We start from the raw sequence: 23,530 nt of genomic DNA on the forward strand, positions 1-23,530 counted from the left end.
ATGAATAGCAAGCAGTAAGGAATGTGATTTCTTGTACTGGTGCAAGACTAGAATACTCCACAACATGTCAGCATTCTGTAAGATACGAAGACAGGTATAATGACCACGTTGACATACAAAGTAGCCAACCACTTCAATATTAAGTTATTTCACGCAGGAGTCAGGTAACGCATTACCAAATGCTCTTACCTGCAAATGAGTGATATGTATTAGTATGTGATAACATAGTCGAATTTTGGAGTATTAGACAAACTCATATTTCAGTTTGAGGCAACTTGAGAAAAACGGAAAGTATAGTTCCTCAAGTCAACTGTAATAGCTGTCAAAATGATCACATGTGGACTTGGTCAACCATAATAACAGAATGCAGCATCAGTACCAAGGAAATGTACTTGCGCAGTTCTCCTAAACTTGCATCTTATAGGAGTGTACCTCATCCACTTGAATTGTCTTGCATTGATTACATCTACAAATACAACTGTGCACACCAGAAGCACAAATAACGTCACTTCAATTACTTTCTTCACGTAAAAAGACCAAGATACACATTGCAAAGACTATCATTTTGTTTTTAGGATTTTAGCTCACCCTATTTTAGAGCTATTATGGTAAAATCCATTACCGTGTTGCACGGGAGCAGGACAAGTTGTGTAGGCTGCTTAGCTAGCTACGAATATAGTACTACTTTGGTAAGCATTTTTACATTTTCTTCTAGGTAACACCATTCAGAATGTTTGTGAATATGATACTAACATACACATAATAGTATTCCTTTCTTAACGGTATGTATTAGTTCGTTTTGAACTCAGATCAAAGCTCGAAAGACAGCCCGCATGTTCATGTTGTCACCGGAAAATACTAGAATGTCGCGAAAAGGAAACATTGTATCTAAACACTAGGTAGCTACATTTTGACAAGCATGAAAATGTATCTATCTACATGTAAACATATGTAATGCCATGTTCATGGTTCGCGGGAGAATATCGGTGTTTTGGAATGAAACTGGATTCGTCCACGTTTCTGTTTGTGTGCACGACCCGATGGGCTAATGCATGGGGGTAAGGTTAGTGTCCTTGCTACATACCCACACTGTTATGCACGAATCATGCATTCTACAAGTCGGACACTTGTAGAATGGATTCACAAATGAAATTAATTCAGGTGTGCAATAGGTAGGTAGGTGCATGGTCCTGTAACATTTTCCCAATTGGCTTTTTCGTAGGAGTTGATGCATTTCATCTGGCTGTTCTTACTGTGTATGTAGGCTAAAGTTGCATTCTGTTTGCACTGTGTAGATGATCTGTGTATTATTATTATAATATCAAATCACATCTAATGTGATTGGTCACATGTGTCAACAGAGTGTCGTACGTCGCAAGAAGAATGGCTCGGGATTACAAACCGGGTGACCTGATCTTTGCGAAGATGAAGGGCTACCCTCACTGGCCTGCCAGGGTAAGCCAATACACAATCACACAAGACAAGTTACTTCCATTTACCATAACGACGTATGTAGAGCTGGCGAGATCGACAAAATCCATATCGCGATAAATTGCCTGAAATGATGCAATAACGATGCATTTACAATTACACCACATGTTTTCATGTATTATTCTTTTCAACTACTACTACTAGTTTGCTGATTGTAGCCATCAATTGTCCATTAACAATCACTCATATTATCACAATTATTTCATTTCAAACTTCATATTTCTCTAGTATAGGCTACTTATCTTAATGAACGATATCAGCAAAATGCCTGTGATAGAAAGTGATGGGTATGGTCTGTGGATTATTTTTGGTTTATCGTCCCAGCTCTAACGTATAGTCACTTGTCTTATTTCATGGTATTATAGAGTTGTTACTTCCATTCTAAACACTTAATGCACTTGTTACACAGATAATTTGTCACATGGGGCATTTATTAAAGATGGATGTTTTGAATTGTCTGCCAACTTCATGACATGTACATACTAATGTACATACTAGGCTAATCAATTCACTACTCTTTCCCTTTCTACCAGATTAATGACTACTCTGATGGAGCTGTGAAGCCGGCCAACATGAAGTTTCCCATCTTTTTCTTTGGTACCCATGAAACGTAAGAAGTTAGCTACAGTAGTTCCCTTTGTCTCACCCATACACTATACTACAATACACTACACCCTCTATCTGAACAATACACCAGTACTTGATATTGGCATTGTGTACAATATACAAACTTCAGTTTGAGCACCAGAAAAGCATCTATGCATTGACTTTCCTCCTCTATTACAGTGCATTCCTAGGCCCCAAAGATATATATCCCTACCTGCCCAATAAAGAGAAGTATGCCAAGCCTAACAAGAGAAAGGGCTTCAACGAAGGCCTGTGGGAGGTTGAGAACAACCCAAGGTGGAGCTGAATGGAGAGAAGGTTTGTTTTATCTCCTCTCTTTTGTCATGTTGCAAAGTTCGTGTTCATTAGGGTACACAACGGAAGACGGTATGCAACAGAAAGTGAATGTGAGGCGTTCTGCCTGGCCTCAAAGCCATATGAAAAGTACTACGTATTTCTAAGCACCTCTAAGACGTACTGTATGATGCCTGTTAATGGTCTAGTTACTTTAGACAGAAACAAAAGTGGGGAGGATGAGGGGGCCACAATCCTTGCCGTCTACGTTGCACGTTGAGAGTCGGGTCAGGGACAACTGTAGCATTTTAGCTAACCCATCAAATCTTATTTTATTTGTCACGTACACAGTTTACAGCAGGTATAAACGGTGCAATGAAATACATATGTGATAGCTCCCCAAACAATCGGTACATTAATCAATTTTCTTACATTTTGTGCCAAATGAACATGAACCTGGAGTTCTCTATGTTGGGGGTTGCCCTAATGGTTAAAGGGCAATCTACTATTGCTACATCAATTTTTGGGCTGTTAAATGAATGATATATAGCCATTGATTCTTGAAGAATATAACTTCTAAATGCCTCATGAGCTTAGTTCAAGTGTCATACCCCATCAGAACCAGAATATAAGCTTGTTTAACTCAACATTTAAAAAACAAAGTCAATGTAAACAAACACTGTATAGCTTCAAAATATGTGGTTAAATCTATCATTTGGATATCATGGATGGTCAGTCCTTGCATCCATAGTTCTGCCTATGAATGCAAGAGCAGTAATATTATATTTCTCAAGGCCCATCCCTCAGCTGTTTTACCAAAACAAGTGACGCCTTTTTGTTATTGTTTAAAATGTGGATTTCCCCTTTAAGGTTGGGTTTAGGGGTTAAAGTAGTCTGTTCCTCGGTCTCTGATTTAGGAATGTTTTTTTATTTTTAGTAACATATTTTTTTCTTTTATTAGCAAATGATGCTGTCGGATAACGTAACGGAGAAGGACTCTGACAGTAACCCGGAAGGGGACGAGGAGGAGATTATGAGAAGAGGGAAGAAACCCAAAGTAGGCTAACTATTCTACCATCTACCTTAATTCATAGGTCATTATTTTTATATGGACTTTACTGTGTTATTCACGTGAACACCATAGAATTACTGACTAACCTCACTTTCTTGACAAGCACCACGCCTACGTAACATTAAATGCTGTGCGCTCTTGTACCAATGTGTCTGTCTGCTGTTGATGTTGTCTCCTTTTGCCAATGGTACCGTGCTTTGTGTCTTAATACCCCAGGAGGCAAATCTTGAATTGGCAAATGTTATTTGTGGGGTATATTACTAGTACTTGACCAGAGTTGTTTGTCCAAGCTGAATCCCAATTACGTGTGGAATTGTCTGGGAGCGAAGGACTGAAGTCAAGGAGAGACGGGACCCAACTTCTCTCTCTGTCTAGCTGTCAATTGGCCCCACTAAATAACTAACCTAACCCCCCCATACCCTGGGCCCTGTGTGTTTTGATATGGTTACACAGGTGTCGGGGGCTGAGAGTGAGGCTGGACAGGAGGAGGATGATGAGGAGGATGGGGGCATGCAGGTCTCTGAACAGGGACAGCCCAGGGCCAGGATGTACGTACTGTTGCATGATGGGATAGGTGACCCTCCCACCCCACTTAGGGAAAGCATGATGTGGCACCTGGTGACTTTCCTTTTATAGGTGGTGTTATTTTGTTCCTATTGCTAGCAACCACGTTAGCACGACTACCGTTGCAAAGCCTTAAGGTGATGGTTTGGCGCCGTATCCTCCCTCTGTTTCTTAGCTAGCCTGGTTTTCTGTTGGTAACAATGGTATTTTGAGTGTTTTACAACTGTACCACTGAACTACAGGGCTATGGAGGGTTATTTCCTGTAGTGAATGGTGAGAGGGCAGGGCAAAAGAGGAGTTTTCAGTACCTGTGTTACAGCCTGTAAGTTTAATATACCATGGATATTGGTGTGATTGTGCCCCTTAAAATAACCACTATTCTGCCCTTGAGTTGCGTTCCCATGCAAAACTAGACAGATAGCTAACAACTAAGTCTTCAATAAAACTCCCAAGGCGTGACTTTTCTTGAATGAATATATTGAAAACGTTTATGTTGTGAAACTGCAAAATACAGAAATGAATATACTTTAGTGTTCAATTCACACCGACATACTGTAGCTGTACATTAAACATTTGAAGTTGCATAAATACAAAGCACGCGCTAAGGTACCATGCATCTGGCATGATGCCAAACCATATAGCTAATTGTTAACCATATGGTAATTGCTCCTTTCATTACTCTAATAATGTATAACCATCTATGTAGAATAACAAAGCATATTACACTAGAAACAGTAACAAAACTACAGTATTGTATATTTTACAATTCGTTTGCATGACGCATGAGCAAAGTAATACAGCTAACGACATACATTAAAGGCATTGCAATTTGTGAGTAAATGCAACCAACATTGAAGCTGAAGCGTGACAAGAAATAACTACATTGAAAGACCTGCACCGTAGCGTTGTTTTGTAGCTGCTTCTATGCGTGCAAAACAAATTCTGAACTTCCCGTTTGCGTTGTCTTTCTACGTACCAGAAAGCGCCACTAGGGGGCAAATAACACCATTGAACACAATGAAAATCCAATTTAACCATTGTAATAAAATAATCTGTTACCTTCTAACAGGATGGCAGCACAACCACTGTCGCTCATTTTGAACAAACCTGGGCTCTCACTATGGGGGATCACGCAAATGTTGTGTTTAGTGAGAGTGGTCATTCACCGTAAAAATGTAAATAAATGGGTAAATGTTTTTGTGAATTAGATGTGGTATGTTAAATGTAATTTGCATGACCTGAATGCATGTTCCCTCCCTTTCCTTCCCACCTCCTAAAGGTTTGATGTACTAGACTGTTTTACTGACTCAGGCACTGAGGCCTGGTTGTTGATCAGTGGCACGTGTTGCTCCTTCACTCCTTGTGGTGTTTTTATCAAGCTTTTAATTGGTGGGCTGAACTACAGCAATTCTTATCAGTTAAAGCAACGTATATATGTTTTATTTTTGCATGGCATTCTATGTCGCTCTAGAGAAAGGTAAGTTGCTCTCTTGCGCCAATGACTGATCCTTCATTTGATAGGAACTGTTCTGGGACTTGGAAACTAGACTCTTGCCTGCTGACTTGCTAGGTGTAATACCACAGTAATCCACTAGATGTGGCTGAAACACAACTTCCCCTTTATTTTATGGCAAGGACAGTTGGGAGGGAATTATTACAATACAGATGCAGTCAAATATATTGGCACCCTTGCATGGTTTATATTGGCACCTTTGTATGATTTACTATTTATTCTAAAATAAGTTAGAATTGAAAAAGATGTTGGTGTTTACACGTGTATTTGTTTGATTTACAACTACATGACAAAAAATAAATACATTAAGATTTCTAACTTCAAAGTAAAATAATGGCTTGGATTAAATTCATCAAATTAATTTGTTTGGAGCCAATGATTCTTGTTTTTACTGTGTAATTTCTCACCTGTGCTAAGTTTCGTGTGCCTACAGGGTAAAAATAGCAATTTTATAGAAAAGCAGAACATTCTACTCCATTGCACTGCATTGTGAAGAGCAAAGTGTGCCAATCTATTTGACAGCCTCTCTATGTCTGTTTTTTCTAGGACCCCACACCAAATGAATCTACAGACACTCCCAAACCCAAGAGAAGAAGGAAGAAAAAGGTATCCCATATCCTCATTTATTAACTGGGTGGTTCGAGCCCTGAATGCTGATTGGCTGACAGCCCAGCCGTGGTATATCAGACCGTATACCACGGGTATGACAAAATATTTAATTTTTACTGCTCTAATTATGTTGGTAACCAGTTTTTATAACAGCAATAAGGCACCTCTGGGGTTTGTGGTATACAGACAATATACCATTGCTAGGGCTAAGTCCAGGCACTCTGTTGCGTCGTGGATGAGAACAGCCATAGCCGTGGTATATTGACCATATACCACACCCCGGGCCTTATTGCTGAAGTATAACATGAATTCACCTAATCTAGACATAATACAACTTGTGAATCACCTTGAACCTAAACTCGCTGTCTTGTGTCTCTTGTCAGAGTGATGTAGAGGCTGACTCTGAGAAAGAGGACGCTGCCAACAGTCCCACATCCAGCCCTCTAGGTACAGTGTCTGTCAATGCAACCCTCTACCTTTCCCACTGTGTGCAAGACAGCAGACCTACCCCAGGCACTCTATTGTTTTGTCAAAGGGTAAAACAACAACCAAAGTCATGGAAAACAGCTTGCATAGTGCTCCTCTGTACTGGGACAGTAGTGTCCCCCCTCATTATGATAACTGATGATGACTCATAACTACAAACTCTATGACCTGTGTGTGTCCAGATGGAGAGGGCCCCACTCCTAAGAGGCGAGGCAGGAAGACCAAAGCTGAGAAGATGCTCCTACTCCAGCAGCAGGACCCCAGGGCTCAGGCAGTGACATGTACAGTTGTGGTTAATGTGTCTGTCTTACCTGCTGTTATCTCCTGTAGAGGCCTCTTCAGCAGGCTTCTCCTTGTCCGCCTCCTGCTTCTTATCATCAGGACTGGGGTCGCTATTCATATTGTTATCTAGAGCAAGAGACATACAGACAGACAAGAAACACACAGAAATACATACAATATGAGCAAATGTATATTTACAAGAACAATAAATGTGTATTTTAAGAATTTCCGTTCTGTACAATTTCAGTTCTATGTATGTAATAGAATCTCTATATGAGACCCATCTGCTGATTTTAAAGGATCCACTAGTAATCTGTCATCAACTGACTGTTTAATTGTCAGAAAAACAACAGTGGCTCACCACTACTGTAGCTACCATTGAGCAACATTGCTTTGACTTTCCTGGGTAAAATAACTCCTAAAAGACGTTTCTCTCCATTCAGGGACACTGCTGAGTCGGAGAGAAAGAGAAAGAGGACGCCGGAAGACAAGTCCAAGAGAGGAGAGGAGGAGAAGAGGCTGGACGGGAGGAGAAAGAAGGAAGACAACAAAGGGAGAGAGTTGGAGGGGAAGAAGGACCCTGATGCTAAACGGAGGAGACGGACCAAAGAGGAGAGCTCCTCTGACTCAGAGAACCAGGAGGTGGGTGTTCCACAACCAGACAAGGGAAGTGTCCCAAATGGAACCCTAATCCCTATGCGGGACACTACTATTGACCAGGGCCCATAGGGAGTAGTGCACTAAATAGGGATTAGGGTGCCTTGGGGCTCTGGTCAAAAGTAGTGAACCAGATTATTCTAATTTAGTTACTGTTTCCACTATTACAGAGTGTGCCCTAAATAGGCTAGTGAAGCAGACGGTTACACAGTGAAACCATGTCATGACAAACGGTGCCAGCCAAGCATGTCTACATGTACATCCAATCAGCATCTCTTTCTCCACCCCGTTAACCATTAGAAGAGCAAGGGGTTGCGGGGAGACCGCAAGCGGCAGCAGCCCACTCTGACCGAGACAGGGGACAAAGACGATCGTCAACGACGTAAACCAGACGAGCAGAAAGAGTAAGGCAACCATCCGTCTTATCTATCTCCCAACACTCACCTTTAGTTTAGTACCCCACATCACCCCACACAGGGGCTCCACATCACCCCACACAGGGGCTCCACATCACCCCACACAGGGCCTCCACATCACCCCACACAGGGCCTCCACATCACCCCACACAGGGCCTCCACATCACCCCACACAGGGGCTCCACATCACCCCCACACAGGGGCTCCACATCACCCCACACAGGGCCTCCACATCACCCCACACAGGGCCTCCACATCACCCCACACAGGGCCTCCACATCACCCCACACAGGGCCTCCACATCACCCCACACAGGGCCTCCACATCACCCCACACAGGGCCTCCACATCACCCCACACAGGGCCTCCACATCACCCCACACAGGGCCTCCACATCACCCCACACAGGGCCTCCACATCACCCCACACAGGGCCTCCACATCACCCCACACAGGGCCTCATCACCCCACACAGGGCCTCCACATCACCCCACACAGGGCCTCCACATCACCCCACACAGGGCCTCCACATCACCCCACACAGGGCCTCCACATCACCCCACACAGGGCCTCCACATCACCCCACACTGGGCCTCCATCACCCCACACTGGGCCTCCACATCACCCCACACTGGGCCTCCACATCACCCCACACAGGGCCTCCACATCCTCCCACACAGGGCCTCCACATCCTCCCACACAGGGCCTCCACATCCTCCCACACAGGGCCTCCACATCCTCCCCACACAGGGCCTCCACATCCTCCCACACAGGGCCTCCACATCCTCCCACACAGGGCCTCCACATCCTCCCACACAGGGCCTCCACATCACCCCACACAGGGCCTCCACATCACCCCACACAGGGCCTCCACATCACCCCACACAGGGCCTCCACATCACCCCACACAGGGCCTCCACATCACCCCACACAGGGCCTCCACATCACCCCACACAGGGCCTCCACATCACCCCACACAGGGCCTCCACATCACCCCACACAGGGCCTCCACATCACCCCACACAGGGCCTCCACATCCCTGTTATGGGTGTAAGATGGCACAGTGATGCCATCTGTTGGTAAATGTTCATTACTGCAACTCATGTTTTGCTGGTGTGCTTGAGATACCCGGATGGATTGTGATGTACTGAACAAGACTGGTTACTCGCATCAATGCCTCTGTCTCGTCATTTCACATTCAAACATGGAGTCGGGTAACTGACCATGCTTTCCGCAAATTAGAGTCACCTGTTCTGGTTTACCAAACAAATGCTTATTTGAGTAATATTTCGCCGGAATTGGCCTTAGCTAGAGTGAGTTTGCTAGTTAGCTTCAGTGTTGTTAGCACCGGTTAGACATGGCAGCAAACATTCCCCCTCCTGCCGTTATGAAGCTCAGCGGAGATTGGAGCACGAACTGGGATACGTTTAGAGGTGAATGGGAGGACTATGCGCTAGCAATGGGACTTCTGGAAAAGGAAGATGAGGTAGTGGCTGCCACTTTGAGGACTATAATGGGAACTGAATGCCGACACGTATACAAACACAACCTGAACCTAACAGCAGCTCAACAAGGTAACGCTGCAGCTATTCTTGATGCTCTTAAACATTACTTTACGCCATCAAAGAACGTCATCTACGAGCGTTATGTTTTCGGTCGTTGCAAACAGGAGGACGGGGAGTCCACTGACAGCTTTGTCACTAGGTTAAGGGAAAAGGCAGCTACATGAGACTATGGTGCTTTAAGAGATGAACTGATCAGAGATCAGATTGTGCTTGGCATAACTGATGATGGCACCCACAGACGTTTGCTGAGAGAACGTGACCTGACGCTGGCCTTGGCAGTGGAGACATGCCGTGCAGCAGAGCTTACTGATGTACGGATGAGGTCCATGGACCTAGAAAGGAAACATATGGACAATGTCAATGCTACATTCAGGCAGCCAGTAAAGAAATTCCCTTTGCCACAGCTAATGCTAATACTACAGCCAACTCTGCAGTAGACAACCCCAATACATGCCGATATTGTGGCATTTGTCATGGACGAGGAAAAAAACACTGCCCAGCCTATGGAAAAATATGCATATCCTGTGGTACAGCTAATCACTTCGCAAGGGTCTGCATGAAAAGCAAGAGAAAGGAGGGTAAAGTGCACTCCATGGAAACAAACACAGATGAAGGGAACGACAGCACAGAGGATGTATATGCTAGCGAGTGCATAGGGGCAGTGAGGGCAAAAGGACAAAGTGGTTTGTCACTCTGCTACTTAATAATAAACCATAGCAATGCCAGCTAGATTCAGGGGCCACATGCAACGTTATGAGCCTTAAAGACAAAAGGAGGCTCGCGCCCAGAGACAAACTCACACAGAGTAGCACCAAGCTGAAACTGTATTCAGGCCAGTTCATGACCTCCTTTAGGCCTGTTTGTGACAGAGTGTGTTTTACGTGGCCAGAAACACACCCTTGAGTTTGAAATAGTTGAGCCATTAGTGTCATCACAGCCATTAGTGTCAGGTTCTACATGCGAGCGCCTTGGGCTTATTAACTTCACCATCCCAGCTGATCTTAACATTATAGACAAAGTCCAGGCTGGGCCCCTGAGCAAGGAGACACTCCTAAGCAAGTACCATGATGTCTTCAACGCACCGGCATTCGCCTCTCGGACACTCACCCCAACAGAGCAGAACTATGCCCAGATAGAGAAGGAGTGCCTCAGCATTGTGTTTGCATGCCAACGCTTCCACCACTACCTGTACGGGCAGAGACAGATCACAAGCCCCTTACTGCTATATTCAGCAAGCCTCTCCTGAATGCCCCAAAACGACTGCAGAGCATGCTACTGGCCCTACAAAACTACAACCTCAAGGTGGTGTGTAAGCCAGGGCCAGAGATGTATGTGAGTGACACGCTCAGCAGGGCTACTGCATCAGGCACTCACACACGCTCCATGCATGAACAACACGCAGTGTGCAGCTTACAAACAGAGCAAGTGGATGTTGAACACATCAACCAGACTGACTACCTCAATGTTACGGACCAGCGCCTTATACAAATCAGACAGCACACAGACAGGGACGGGCAACTCCAGGCATTGAGGTCTGTGATTCTGATGGGCTGGCCCGACTGCAGGGAAGAAACTGCTTTAGCCGTCAGAGAATATTGGCCAGTCAAAGAGGAGCTCAGTGTTCTTATTCCCCGGTCTCTGCGCCCTGAGATGTTGGCGCGCGTGCAGTCAAGTCACATAGGAGGTGAGGCCTGTTACAGACAAGCACGTGACACACTGTATTGGCCAGGAATGCAGAGTGAAATCAAAGACTATGTCAGTAAATGCACAATCTGCAATGAATATGCCATTGAGCAACAGAGAGAGACGATGATGTCCCACGAGCTACCAATGCGCCCCTGGCAGATAGTACGTCTAGATCTCTTCCAGCACAGTGGCAAAGACTTTCTGCTGGTAGTCGATCATTACTCAGACTTTTGGGAGATCGACCTCCTCCCCGACCTCTCAGCAGAGACAACGATCAAATGCTGCAGGGCTCAGTTTGCCCGCTATGGCCAGCCAGATAGGGTAATTTCAGACAATGGACCCCAATTCTCCGGAGTTGAGTTCTGAACATTTGCTGCAGGATGGGAATTCGAGCACGTCACTTCATCACCACGAAACCCAAAAGCTAATGGGAAGGCGGAGTCCGCAGTAAAAATCGCAAAAAAACTCTGCAAAAAAACTCTGCAAAAAGTCTCTGCGAGAGGGCAAAGATGCCTGGAAAGCAATCCTGCAGTGGCGCAATACCCCGACAGAAGGCATGGATAGGCAGCCCGGCCCAGCGCCTCATGGCACGGCGCTTAAAAGCAGCTCTGCCAGTAGCCAGCACTCTCCTGGAGCCATGTGTGGTGACAGACGTGCTGGTGAAGCTACGTCACAGAAGACAGGTCTCCAAGTTCATCTATGACAAATCAGCAAACGACTTACCTGAGCTCAGGGTGGGTGAAACGGTGCGAATAAAGCCCCTACCAGGGGACCGGACAGGCCTCTGGAGACTCGGATCATGTGTACAGAAAGTGGCACCACGCTCCTACTAGGTCGAAGTGAATGGATCACTGTACCGTCGTAACAGGGTTGACCTTCGGATTGCTGAGCCAGCACCTACTCAGAACCTTGATGGTCAAATGGGACGCATGACAAAAGACAGAACCCCAGCAAGTCACATGGGGCCTGAGGCACTGGGCAAAGAGCCAGGGGATCACCGGTCGGCCGCTCCCTCGCCCATCAATACTCCCTTTAGACAGTCAGGTGACACGCCTGTGCGGGGACCCGCAGTCCTCGCAGACAAGCCCCCTGTCTTTTCACGCTGTGGGCATCTGTCCCAGCCACCAAAAAGACTTAATCTGTAGGTTTCCCATCAGACATTGTTGACAGAGATAAAAGTGAAGAGAATATCAAAATGTGCTGTTGTTACCTGAGAAAAAAAAATGCTGGTGTGCTTGAGATACCCGGATGGATTGTGATGTACTGAACAAGATCGGTTACTCGCATCAATGCTCTGTCTCGTCATTTAACATTCAAACAATCCCCCCACGGGGCTCCACACCCCCCCATGGAGGCTCCACACACCCACACACACACACACACACACACACACACACACACACACACACACACACAGGGGCTCCACATCCCCCCCACACGGGGGCACCACATCCCCTGCTGGCGCTGGGCAGAAGTCTCCATAAAAACACTCTGGGTCTGGATGGGGTGGGAATTGGGTTCCCTGTTCTGTACATCCATCTCAAATGATCTCCAGTTGATATGTTGATGATGGAATTTCCAGTGGTGCTACTCTTAAAATGACTGGCAGTTCTGTGTGTGTGTGTGTGTACACGTGTGTACGTGTGAGGTTTTTGGTAAGTCATTTGCATGTGAACTTCAAATTGAAATGGACACATGACCTGAGTTGATTTGGTGCGTTAATGGTCTTCTGTGTTTCAGGCAAAACAAAGATGATGGAAACAAAGTGGATGAAAGGAAAGGAGACAAGAAGAAAGGTGACTACTTGGTGCTACTTGTCCTCTGTCAAGATAGATCAACTCTGGCTTTCATGAACAAATCATGACCGATGTCGGTTTTTGTTTCCTTCATGGCAGAGATATCGATAGAATCGAGGCTGCAGAGGTTGCATGGAGAAATCAAAATCTCCCTCAAGATTGACAACCCAGTAAGTTGCCCTAAAAGACTGCCCTAAATCTAGACCTTGCCTTCTACAGAGCCCTTACTCAAGAGACAATCAATTATTTACTTCACCAGAGTCATTTTACACACTCACTTTTTGCAGAAGAAGAAGCTTTCAAATCATTCTAGGTTTTAGTTGGGAGACAGTTTAATGGATCCTCCTAGCCTAGCCATTGTAAGCTGAAGGGTGGTTTTGTTTGACATTTGTGGCTGTCACACTGAAGCCAGAGTCTAGTTGAACCTTATGACCTGTGATGGATTCAGGTCTTCAGAGCAGACAAGTTCACTGAGTAAAGCATCAGGTTTTTGTCTGGGTTTACATGAGGCTGAAAGAAAAAGAAGCTGCTCTTTTTGGTTAGACCGAGGGTGAAGTTATTATGCAATGGTATAAGTACATTTCAAGTTGAATGTTTTGTGTGTCCGTCTATTGCAACGGATGGCTCTTCTGCTACTCTTAACCTTCAACCCCACCCAGACAACACCAACAATACCATATTTATGGGGGGGGGGGGCATCTAATCCCATTTTGTATTGGTCACATGCGCCAAATACAACAGTGAAATGCTTACGAGCCCATTCCCAACACTGCAGAGTTAAAAAGTAAGACCAATATTTGCCAAATAAAATGGTAACACAATAAAAACAAATAAGGAGTTTATATACAAGGAGTACCCGTGTGGACAAGGGGAACACTAGTTGTCATTGAGTTCACGTGACCTCTTGACACCTTCCTGACTGTTACCAGATGTATTTCTGGGTGACATTTAATATGCCATTTAGCAGATGCTTTTATCCTGGGTGACTTAGTCATGTCCATTATGCCCAGTCAACACATACCTTCTCAAATGGGCAAAACGGCTATATTAGTGACACAGCCTGCAGCTATATTAGTGTCAAAACCAGCAGCTATATTAGTGTCAAAACCAGCAGCTATATCAGTGACAAAACCAGCAGCTATATTAGTGTCAAAACCAGCAGCTATATTAGTGTCAAAACCAGCAGCTATATTAGTGTCAAAACCAGCAGCTATATTAGTGTCAAAACCAGCAGCTATATTAGTGTCAAAACCAGCAGCTATATTAGTGTCAAAACCAGCAGCTATATTAGTGTCAAAACCAGCAGCTATATCAGTGACAAAACCAGCAGCTATATTAGTGTCAAAACCAGCAGCTATATTAGTGTCAAAACCAGCAGCTATATTAGTGTCAAAACCAGCAGCTATCAGTGACAAAACCAGCAGCTATATTAGTGTCAAAACCAGCAGCTATATCAGTGACAAAACCAGCAGCTATATTAGTGACACAACCATCAGCTATATCAGTGACAAAAACCAGCAGCTATATTAGTGACACACCCAGCAGCTATATCAGTGACAACCAGCAGCTATATCAGTGACACAACCAGCAGCTATATCAGTGACAAAACCAGCAGCTATATCAGTGACAAAACCAGCAGCTATATCAGTGACAAAACCAGCAGCTATATCAGTGACAAAACCAGCAGCTATATTAGTGACACAACCAGCAGCTATATTAGTGACAACCAGCAGCTATATCAGTGACAAAACCAGCAGCTATATTAGTGACACAACCAGCAGCTATATCGGTGACAAAACCAGCAGCTATATTAGTGTCAAAACCAGCAGCTATATTAGTGTCAAAACCAGTAGCTATATTAGTGTCAAAACCAGAAGCTATATCAGTGACAAAACCAGCAGCTATATTAGTGTCAAAACCAGCAGCTATATTAGTGTCAAAACCAGCAGCTATATTAGTGTCAAAACCAGCAGCTATATCAGTGACAAAACCAGCAGCTATATTAGTGTCAAAACCAGCAGCTATATTAGTGTCAAAACCAGCAGCTATATTAGTGTCAAAACCAGCAGCTATATTAGTATCAAAACCAGCAGCTATCAGTGACAAAACCAGCAGCTATATCAGTGACAAAACCAGCAGCTATATTAGTGACACAACCATCAGCTATATCAGTGACAAAAACCAGCAGCTATATTAGTGACACACCCAGCAGCTATATCAGTGACAACCAGCAGCTATATCAGTGACACAACCAGCAGCTATATCAGTGACAAAACCAGCAGCTATATCAGTGACAAAACCAGCAGCTATATCAGTGACAAAAAAACCAGCAGCTATATCAGTGACAAAACCAGCAGCTATATCAGTGACACAACCAGCAGCTATATTAGTGACAAAACCAGCAGCTATATTAGTGACAAAACCAGCAGCTATATTAGTGACACAACCAGCAGCTATATGGTGACAAAACCAGCAGCTATATCAGTGACACAACCAGCAGCTATATCAGTGACAAAACCAGCAGCTATATCAGTGACAAAACCAGCAGCTATATCAGTGACACAACCAGCAGCTATATCAGTGACAAAACCAGCAGCTATATTAGTGACACAACCAGCAGCTATATTAGTGACAACCAGCAGCTATATCAGTGACAAAACCAGCAGCTATATCAGTGACACAACCAGCAGCTATATCGGTGACAAAACCAGCAGCTGTATTGGTGACAAAACCAGCAGCTGTATTGGTGACAAAACCAGCAGCTGTATTGGTGACAAAACCAGCAGCTGTATTGGTGACAAAACCAGCAGCTGTATTGGTGACAAAACCAGCAGCTGTATTGGTGACAAAACCAGCAGCTGTATTGGTGACAAAACCAGCAGCTGTATTGGTGACAAAACCAGCAGCTGTATTGGTGACAATACCAGCAAAAGTTATGACCAATTTCAGTTAACTTACTGATTTTAAATGGAATTGACCCCAGCCTTGCACTATACAGTTATTGTTTGGGGGGGTTAGACCTTTTGTATTTTTGTCTAATAGGCTGTTACTCACCTGGTTGAAGAAGATATAAATAGTTTTGTCTCGTGTGTGTAGGATGTGAAGAAGTGTCTGGTGGCGTTGGATGAGCTGGGCATGCTGCAGGTCACCACCCAGCACCTGCAGAAACACTCAGAGCTCATTGCAACACTCAAAAAGGTAACGTCTCTGTCAGAGCTGCCCCTCTACATACACACACACACACACACACACACTTAGTTCCCAATGCCTTTTGTTTCACCATAAACCACGTACCAATCATTATGCTAGTCCCTCCACACAGCTGCTGTGTCCTGAGTTAATGTTGAAGTGTGAATGTCACCAAAAGTGTCCCAGAATGCATGTGCTGACCCACACTGCTGGGGTTGAGGGTAGAGCTTCCCCTACATAGACTCACACCTGCTGCCACTTGGCCCTCTCCTTCTGCTTAGGTCATAGACTCACACCTACTGCCACTTGGCCCTCTCCTTCTGCTTAGGTCATAGACTTACACCTGCTGCCACTTGGCCCTCTCCTTCTGCTTAGGTCATAGACTCACACCTACTGCCACTTGGCCCTCTCCTTCTGCTTAGGTCATAGACTCACACCTACTGCCACTAGGCCCTCTCCTTCTGCTTAGGTCATAGACTCACACCTACTGCCACTTGGCCCTCTCCTTCTGCTTAGGTCATAGACTCACACCTGCTGCCACTTGGCCCTCTCCTTCTGCTTAGGTCATAGACTCACACCTACTGCCACTTGGCCCTCTCCTTCTGCTTAGGTCATAGACTCACACCTGCTGCCACTTGGCCCTCTCCTTCTGCTTAGGTCATAGACTCACACCTGCTGCCACTTGGCCCTCTCCTTCTGCTTAGGTCATAGACTCACACCTGCTGCCACTTGGCCCTCTCCTTCTGCTTAGATCATAGACTCACACCTGCTGCTTCTTGGCCCTCTCCTTCTGCTTAGGTCATAGACTCACACCTACTGCCACTTGGCCCTCTCCTTCTGCTTAGGTCATAGACTCACACCTGCTGCCACTTGGCCCTCTCCTTCTGCTTAGGTCATAGACTCACACCTGCTGCCACTTGGCCCTCTCCTTCTGCTTAGGTCATAGACTCACACCTACTGCCACTTGGCCCTCTCCTTCTGCTTAGATCATCACATAAGAGTACATAAGAACATCTGCTAATTGTATGCAACTGTGGGTGCATGTTTATATGTTCATGCATACTTTATACCCCATGTACATGCTGCTCTTTGTTGCCAGATCTGGGGATTTATTAAGTGAAATGCTATTGATATTCTAATAATAATAATATATGTCCTTTAGCAGACTCTTTTACCCAAAGCAACTTATTCATTTGTGCATACATTTTACATTTGACATACGCTATGCTCTACCAACCTGAGCTACAGAGGACCAGCTATATCTCCTGTATTTACTGTCTGTTCTCCATGGGTGAGCAGATCCGGAGGTTCAAGGCCAGCCAGGACATCATGGACAAGTCCACCATGCTGTACAACAAGTTTAAGAGCATGTTTCTGCTGGGGGAGGGGGACCAGCTTCTCAGCCAGGTGCTCAACAAGTCCATAGCAGAGCAGAAGCAGCAGGAGGAGGCCAGGAAGGGAGCCCAGAAGAAGGCTGAGCGGGCCAGGGAGAACAACACAGGTACTGTGAGGAGAGAGGGACTGGGGCTCTGTTCCTATATACACACTGGCAAGCTGCATACTAGTGAACTTAGTAAAGCCAAGAGTGGTGCTTTGAAGAAGGCTGAGCAAGTCAGGGAGAACAACACAACAATGGGAGTGGGACCGGGACCGGGGTCTTGTGGAGTGGGAGATAAGTAATAAATGTAAGGGAGGTGGTTTGGTGGCACATTACTGACTGTATGTCTGGACCTAGAGCTAAACCCAAGGCTTTAGCTCAGTGGGCTAATGTAATTTGGAGTCGTGTGGTTGATACCTGATCACTCACAAAAGCTGGGTTTAGAAGTTGTCCAAAAGCACTGGTCTCAGATCAGATTAGCCTACAGAATCCTTCAGAAATATGAAGAAATATTACCCAGTATCTGTGGTTAGGGTCAACGCCCTACATATTCCTCCTCGGGAATCTGATAGAAATCCTAGATGTGATGAGCGTCAACTCATCAAACATGACACATTCAGAAGGATGTGTGTCTTCCTCAGTGTTCTGCAATGCTCATTGTGTGGCCTGTGACATATCCTGTGAATTTCTGTCCATAAGACTAATTGTTTGGGAGAAACTCCTCACCAGCCAGTATAGAGAAAGGCCAAACCGACTCTGAGACTTAACAGATCTGTGCCCTTTTGTTTAGAATGTTTTTTAGTAATGACATTTTTTACATAAACAATTACTGTGGGAACATATTGTGATGAAAGATAAACACTCACTTAGTATAGGTAGTTACGTGTCTGCTCTTGGCTCAATGCCAACTTGTGATATGCACACACAAATCTGATTTTTTGCATAAGTCAGGCAGTGTTATCATTAGGAGAATTATCTCAGATTCTAGTTATGCCCACATATCGTATTATGATTGGACACTGTATTTAATCAGTTATGGTGGGCTGGATCCAAACTGGAAATACACACAACTTTTGCATAAATCGTCATGTTGTCAATGGGAGATTCATTGGAATGAAAATTGGCGTGAGCATTGTGCATTCATCCCTGTATGAAAAGAGTGTTGTCTACTGATCATATAGGCTTTGGTGTTCTGGCCACGTCATTGGCCACCCTTTATGACCGGTTAGGCCACTCGTGTAGACTAAAGCCCTGTTCACACTGCAGGCCTTAATGCACAAATCGGTTTTGGAATACTGACTGTCCAAATGGCAAGTTTACATGTGACCAAATTTGGATATGTGTGTGTTCAGACAAGTCATTTTCTGACTTGGCTACGCTAGTTGTCATAGTAACGACGGGTGGTGGTGCTTCCTAGCACTCCATTTATTTAACTAGGCAAGTCCGTTAAGAAAAAAAATATATTTTCAATGACGGCCTAGGAATGGTGGGTTAACTGCCTTGTTCAGGGGCAGAACGACAGATTTGTACCTTGTCAGCTCAGGGGCTACGCTGCCGCCCCAAGTGTAGCAAGCTAAGGTGACAACAACGCCTGCCATGGACATTTCCCAGTTGCTTTCAATGTTCAAAATCAGTTTTAGGGTCATGAAATCTGGTCAGCAGGTTATTGTCATGCAAAGACTGGCGGTCTCACGGTAAATGACCGTTAATTAACAAACACCTTCAGCATCTCCATGCCTCCTCACATACAAGCTGCTGAGTCGCCCCTTTGGAACATCGACATTTAAAAAAAGTCTAAATCAATTTAATGTACACCATCGCAATAAGTCCATGTATTTTAGTGAGGTCTAAAGAAACATTATGATATGAAGAAAAGGTATTTCAGAACAACAGGACATGAGTCGGCCAGGCTACTGTAGGCCTATGTTATCTGGCTATGCTCCATGCCATGGGCTTGATAATATAGAAGTCCCATCACATTATTTTATGTTATGATTTTATAGTAAGAAGAATATAATTGAACTTAGCTGCATCAAATAGAAAGTATATTTCTCCCATTACGGAGCGAGAGCACATATGAAGTATGTATGTTGAGCATAAAGTGACCATTTGAAACAGGTATGTTAGATTTAGAGTTATTTGGGAACTTTAGTTGTGAATGATGCAAACATTAGAATGCCTTAGAAATCAGATCGTATATGGTCTGGATGATCCGACTGACTGTAAGCTGTTGTTGATTTGAAAAAGTATTTTGAAAAAGCTTGCATTCTGTTCCTGGCCTCAGGCTGCACAGCTGTTCTCTCATCAACTGATCATATTTTCAACCATCAAACTATTCTCAATTTAGTCTGGTCTTTACCAAAAATGTAACATTTGTTTCGATTTAGAATGGCCCATTTATCAAATGGGGGGGGGGGACGTAATCTGTCTGCACTCGAATAGTGAGTGGAGGCCGCGCTTTCCCACCAGCCCGTTTTGTGAGCTACTTGGGGTTTATAGCCAGCATGTGCTTAATATGAGCAGCTGAGAAATAAATATAAGAATATTTATTTCACTCCAAGCGTGTCACCCAATTAATTATGAACATTCCGTATTACAAGGCTATTCAAAATGAAATCAAATTCACTAGTTGCAGGTTAACTGTGAGCCGACCTCCACAATCGGTGAACCAACAGCATGGCCTAGGCCTGTACGTTCTCTCCCAGACTCATGGTATACATGTTGGAGTGTAGCAGCAGGTCCAGTCCATCCATTATGCATAATAATTTGTATAGAGTAGACCAATTATGTACCAAATACATCTTAAATCAGTTTTGTTTTTCTACCATGTGTAATATGCAGTAGGCGTATGTATTTTATAACATCTTAATTCCATTTTCTTTTTGGGGGATCTGGGCTCATGCATCAGCTCCAATATGCTTATGGGTTAGGGTTATCACCTTAGAAAGAACTGTCCAACTATGTTTTACACTGTTCAAATGAATCATCACCGTGAGGTGCATTTTAAAAGTAAGATAGGGCTACTGTTTTGATAAGTGCTTGATGTGATTTTCAAATTGTATTTGCATTGACATCAGAGTGGTTAGCGGGACAATTGAGCCCTGAGTAGCAGGCCATTAGGACCTGATGGTAGTTAGCAAGTTGGGTACTACCAAAGAATGTCCACAGTGCATCAAAGGAGATGACCATGGACGGTTACGTGGAATCTTACTGCGGTCATGACTCGTGACTGGCGGTAATATGAGTGACCCCTGGTAAAAACACCTTTTTAAAGTTTCAAAGTATATGATCCAACTTTGAAAAGGAGTCCTTTTTGGCTAGCCACAGCAGTCAATTAGCTAGCTGTTTAGCTCTCTAGCACATTCACTCATTTGTTTGTAAACAATTAACAAAATAGTTAGCTACCACTTGTTCTTGCCAAAACTGTCAAGAGTATCAGCAAGCAACAAGATATGCCTAAAAACAGTCTTAAAAAAACACTTGAGAGAAAACAAATCAGATTTGAATCTAATTTCAAACCACATACAAAGGTGATTTGAAATGTGACTTGAAATATCAGATTCATGTGATTTTTTTTTTTTTGGTTCAGACTGCAGGAAAAATACCAGATTATAATCAGGTATGCAAAAAAAATGGATTTGAGTAAAATGCCCCAGCAGCCTTACCACCATAGAATTACATTTCTGTGATCCTATAACTTGTCAGACTGTGACCAGTCTGTAGGCATTCTGCCCTTTTTTTACGACGGGCCCCGTAAGTATTAACATGACCAGGAGGGTTGTGTTCTAGTCGGGACCTACATCCGTACCATTTAGCCACACCTCAGATAAGCATCTCTATGAAACAGGCATTTCCAATGGATAGAAAATCAGATGAGTCTCCGCCTGGCCCAGATATAGGCATGAGCGTATCACATGTCATCCCCGTCCTAACTCCTACAGGAGATTTCAGATTTGGGGTTGTAAAAGGAGAGCTGGAAAAAAATGTATGTCTGGACAAGAAGATGGTTGTCTGTTTGGATTATTAATGCAGGCTGAAAGTGTGTGTCTGCGTCTGTTCCTGACGTGTGTGACGCTTGCTCTAGATAACAATATGAATGGCGACTCCAGTCCTGATGATAAGAAGCAGGAGTCGGACAAGGAGAAGCCTGCTGAAGAGGCCTCTACAGGTGATAACAGCAGGTAAGACAAACAGATGGACTGTTGGACGGATAGACCGACAGGGGCCAATAAGTTCTGGGTGTTTGGAGGTCTGTGCTTGCTCACAAGACTTCACCAATCCTGCATGTTCCTTAGGCCGTTGGCGAATGTCCTCCATCTCACTCTTTTCACTGTATCTCTTTGGGCCTGAGTAGGTTTCATGAACAAGAAGTCCTAAACCAAGCAAATTTTCAAAGTATCCGTATTTTGTCAATTTGCTAGTTACATCCCCATTTTGTGTTTGTATAACTTCTATAAACTTTCTTAACAGCGCTGTGCTAGTTGCTGTCCCATTTTCTAATCCCTTTGCCGGCAGTGTAGTGAAGGCCCAAGAGGAAACCAACTGATGAAGAAACATCTGACTGACTAAACTGAAGGGGATGTTGGTGCTGCTGACCTGAGTCCTGACTGATTGACCCACTAGTCCAAACACCACCAATAAGAGGTCCTGTTGCTTTGACATGTTGTACAAATCCAGGCTCTTCTCTGGTCTGAACACCCACAGAGCAGTGTCTTCCAAAGTCCTATTTTAGATTTCATTTATGATGAATGCATCCACTGTGGCTGTTTTTTAAACTGATGGTAGTAAAAAGTGGTTCCACAAGGAAAATATGTTTAACAAATTCTTATTTTCAATGACAGCCTAGGAAAAGTGGGTTAACTGCCTGTTCAGGGGCAGAACCTTGTCAGCTCGGGGTTTAAACTAGTCCAACGCTCTAACCAATAGGCTACCCCAATAATACAAAATTTGACAGTGTCATGGCAAAAATGGAGTGGCACAAGGAAGCTTTATAGTCTGTTTTAAAATCACGTAACGTTTGACATCGCAAGATCTTGCAGTTCAACTCTGAATTATACGGTAGTTACTGGTAGGAGTCTTTATTACTAGTTTAGTAAAATGTACTTAATACTGACCAATATTACTCTGGGTAGGTGCACATTTTGTTCTTGCACAGAAAGGAAATACTACTTGTGTGCCAAAGTTCTTTCTTCCACTCACACACCCAAGTTTAAATGTCTGTGTTGTAAATAAGAGTATTTTTGTGCCTGTCTGAAAGCCTGTTTAGCCTCCTTTGTAATAAAGCATTGGTTCAATAACCATTTGTCGGTAACTACAAATTGATATTCAGTTATTGTTTGAAACATTAGTACTCATTTTTAGATGTGGTTAAATATTGGCACCCTTGCATGATTCACTTCCTTCAAAATACATTTAAATGAATAACTTATTTACACTTCACAGGACCAAATCGAAATTAATATTTTTCACGTAAGTCAAATGGCCTAGACCTAGCTTATTCAAAATTCATTAATTTGGAGGCAATGAGTCTCATTAAGTCATTTGTCACCTGTAGTAAGTTGCAGGTGCCTACAGGGTAAGAGAAAGCAGAACATTCTGCTCTACTGCAAAGTACAAGTGGCGCCAATATAATTGACCTCATCTGTACGCATTCAAATAAATTGCTTCTATCAATGGTACTGTGTCAAGTCGACGGTCAATCTTTCACAGGTCACACGGAAAACTAGCCTAACATCTTTCCTCAGATCTGAGCTTTCCGGTCTAAAATGGCCATCATTAGCTTAAAAGATCGGTTAAGATTATTCCATTGAAGTGTTTTGAATCAAGACGTTGCTAGAGTGCCCTTCCAAGTCACCACTCTAGCTTTTGCAGGGCGAGATCCCTATCCAGAGGTAGAAGACAGAAGGGTGTTGTCCCACTGATTTCCAC

At 44.0% G+C, this 23,530-nt stretch overlaps 1 pseudogene; it reads left to right on the forward strand.

Annotated features, from left to right (window-relative positions):
* The first annotated feature begins 631 nt into the window (after positions 1–631).
* LOC127907979 (PC4 and SFRS1-interacting protein-like) lies at positions 632–22,920 on the forward strand (annotated as a pseudogene).
* The last annotated feature ends 610 nt before the right edge of the window (positions 22,921–23,530 follow it).

Source organism: Oncorhynchus keta, chromosome 16 (genome assembly GCF_023373465.1).
Source record: "Oncorhynchus keta strain PuntledgeMale-10-30-2019 chromosome 16, Oket_V2, whole genome shotgun sequence".
NCBI classification, from domain to species: Eukaryota; Metazoa; Chordata; class Actinopteri; order Salmoniformes; family Salmonidae; genus Oncorhynchus; species Oncorhynchus keta.